This window comes from Camellia sinensis, chromosome 10 (genome assembly GCF_055761805.1).
Source record: "Camellia sinensis isolate YWXY chromosome 10, ASM5576180v1, whole genome shotgun sequence".
Taxonomy (NCBI): domain Eukaryota; kingdom Viridiplantae; phylum Streptophyta; class Magnoliopsida; order Ericales; family Theaceae; genus Camellia; species Camellia sinensis.
The window spans coordinates 55,726,834-55,730,548 of record NC_138970.1 but is presented as its reverse complement, the minus strand read 5'-3'; the positions used below and the strand labels follow the sequence as shown (position 1 = coordinate 55,730,548).

At 32.0% G+C, this 3,715-nt stretch overlaps 1 pseudogene; it reads left to right on the top strand.

The window, feature by feature from the left end:
• Window positions 1-1,101: 1,101 nt before the first annotated feature.
• On the top strand, window positions 1,102-2,636 carry LOC114321684 (DNA-directed RNA polymerase II subunit RPB1 pseudogene; annotated as a pseudogene).
• The last annotated feature ends 1,079 nt before the right edge of the window (window positions 2,637-3,715 follow it).

The following is a 3,715-nucleotide window of genomic DNA, read 5'->3' as shown; positions in this document are numbered from 1 at the left end:
TACTTCTAGAGTTATGCTTAGAGATAATTATACTAAATCATTTTGGAAAGAAAAATTTATTAATGGATTACTTAGTCTTTTTGCCCATAAAACTAGGGATGTCCTTAGTCAACCTACTGGTATTATTGAATATGATAACCTAACTTATGGTGATATAATTAGTACTATTTAGAAAGAATGATTAAAAATGTGTATTGACACAAAACTTAGTCAAAAAGCAGCTAGAGATAAACGTAAGGCTAAATGTGAATTAAGTAACTTCTATGAACAATATGGTACCCCCTACAGCACCATTGCGTAAAAAACATAAGAAAAATAAAACTTTCCCCAAACCATATAAGATATATCGTAAAAAAACATTCATCATGTAAATCACTTGATCAATATTATACCAAACCTAACAAGAAATATCACAAGAAAACTAAAAACTTTAAAAAGTCAAAATCTACTCAAGATGTTACTTTTTATAATTGTGGTGAAAAGGGTCATTATTCTAACAAATGTAAAGCTAAAGCCAACTTAAAGGACAAACTTAACCAATTACACATTACTGAAGAAAATCAATGTCAAATATTTGAAATATTCAAATTAAATAATACCCCGAATCACTCTCCTCATCCATCTAGTGCATCATCAAGTGATCCTAATCTATTTAGTAGTACTTCTGACTATTATTTTCCCACTGATAATACTGATGATGATCCAATTGAACTAAGATGTAATGATACTTGCTGTAAACAAATCACTGTACTTAGTAAATCCCAACAAGAAAAAGATTCATTAGTTGAATTAATTAGTAAACTAGACAATCCTGATTTAAAAAGAAACTATACTAATAAATTAAAATATTTACTAATGAACAAAGATAATAATAATAATAAAAAAAAAAACCTCATCAAGATAAATCAATTATTAGTTTAACTTCTACTTTAGAAAGATTCAAAAAAACTCACCATAAAGAAGTCACCTTACAAGATTTATAGAAAGAAATTAACCAAATTAAATTAACAATTAAAGAATTAAAAACTAAAGACAAATTATTAGAAGAAGAAATTGCATTACCCACGAGGTTTGACCCTCCAAGAGTTCTTTTTTCATGCCATGGATGGTAGTGAAGGTTTGATTGATACGGCTATCAAAACATCTGAGGCTGGATACATCCAAAGGAGTCTAGTGAAAACTATGGAAGATATATTAGGGCAAATTACAAACATCCCCTCGAGGTTTGGTAAAAATATAGATTCTCTCCTGAGATTTGAGAAATTACAAATTGCCCCCTGAGGGTCAAATTTTCATAACAAATTAGGAAAAATTAAGGGGGAATCTGTATGAAAATAAAAACCTCAGGGGGCAATTTGTTATAAAAATATAAACCTTAGGGGGCGGGATGTAATTTCTCAAACCTCAGGGGGAAATCTGTATTTTTACCAATTCTCGAGGGGGTGTTTGTAATTTGCCCAAGATATTATGATCAAATATGATGGTACAGTTAGGAACTCGTTGGGGGATGTTATACGGTTTCTATATGGGGAAGATGGTATGGATGTTGTTTGGATTGAATCGCAGAAGCTGGATTCTCTTAAAATGAAGAAGTCAGAGTTTGATAATGTTTTCAAATAGGGCAAATTACATATACACCCCTCCAGGTTTGGTTAAATTACAGATACCCCCCTGAGGTTTCGGAAATTACATCCCGCCCCCTGAGATTTGTATTTTCATAACAATTTACCCCCTGAGGTTTATATTTCATAACAAATTACCCCCTAATTTCTTATGCAAATATAGCATTCAGGGGGGAATTCGTAATTTCTCAAACCTCAGGGGGGTATCTGTAATTTTGTCAAACCTGGAGGGGTGTATATGTAATTTGCCCATTCAAATATGAGATTGATGATGGGAACTAGAACCCGAGCTACATGTTGCCGGAACATGTGGAGGATCTAAAAACTATTCGGGAGTTCCGCAATGTGTTTGATGCTGAAGTCCAAAAACTTAAAGTAGATCAATTCCAGCTTGGAACAAAAATTGCTACAACTGGTGATAACACTTGGCCTATGCCTGTGAATCTCAAGCGGCTAATTTGGAATGCACAAAAGACATTTAAGGTTGACTTGAGAAGACCCTCTAATATGCATCCAATGGAGATTGTGGAAGCCGTTGATAAACTTCAGGAGAGGCTAAAAGTTGTCCCTGGTGATGATTTGCTAATCATGGAAGCACAGAAAAAATGCCACCACATTCTTCTCCATAGCACATTTTCCAGTAAGAGAGTGTTGAAAGAGTACAGGCTTACTCGTGAAGCATTCGAGTGGGTTATTGGTGAGATAGAATCATGATTTTTACAGTCACTTGTAACACCTGGAGAAATGATTGGATGTGTTGCTGCGCAGTCTATTGGTGAGCCTGCCATGCAAATGACCCTGAACACCTTTCACTATGCTGGTGTGAGTGCAAAAAATGTCACTCTGGGAGTTCCTCGGCTGAGAGAAATTATTAATGTGGCCAAAAAATCAAAACCCCTTCTCTCTCTGCCTAAAATCAATAAAACTCTTAATGATTTCTTAAATAATAATGATACTTCCTCTGATGAATCTAGTTCTAGTCACGATCCCAATCGTGTCGTCTTTGATAATTGATCAACTAAATTTCATCATGACAATGATAATCACGATGGCAGTTATCGTTTAAATATTATCAATAGAATTAATATTCAAAAATGGCATTCAAAAGTCAAATTAGTTATTAATGATTTTGAAATAGAAGTCATAGCCCTAATTGATACCGGAACAAATTTAAATTGTATCCAAGAAGGTTTAATCCCCACAAAATATTATCATAAAACTAGTGAACAATTAAGTTATGCTAATGGAAGTCAAATGTATATTAAATGCAAATTACCTAAAGTACATATTTGTCAAAATAATGTTTATTTTAAAACATCATTTGTTTTAGTTCGAAATATGACAGATAAAGTAATTTTAAGAACTCCATTTATCTTTTTATTATACCCATTCACTAACACTAATCATGGAATAACAACACAAGTTTTTAGTCAAATAGTAACCGTTAAATTCTTATCTTCTCCTGAAATCAAAGAATTAAATCAATTAAAAGAATGTTCTATATCCCAATCTATCTACCGATTAACCAAACAACTTAAGTTTCTCAAGGAAGAAGTCAAATATAAAATAGTTGAATTCAATTAACAAATCCCATTCTTATTTCTAAAATTGAACAATTCAAAACCCATTTAGAAACTACTGTCTGCTCTACTTTACCTAGCATTTTCTAGCATAGGAAAAAACATGTAGTTATATTTTCTTATGCTAAAAATTTTGATCAAAGACAAATTCCTACTAAAACTCGTCCAATTCAATTGAATAATGAATTAGTCAAAATGTATAAAAAAGAAATCAATGAATTGCTTAAAAATAATATCATTACTTAAAGTAAGTCACATTGGTCTTATCCTGCCTTTTATGTTAATAAAAATGCTGAACTTGAACGCGGTGTTTCACGATTAGTCATCAATTATAAACCTTTAAATAAAGTTTTAGAATAGATACGTTATCCAATCCCTAATAAAAAAGATTTAATTAAACGTCTTAGTCACGCCATCATTTTTAGTAAATTTGATCTTAAAAGTGAATTTTGGCAAATACAAATTCACCCTAAAGATAGGTATAAAACTGCTTTTACTGCACCCTTTGGTCGT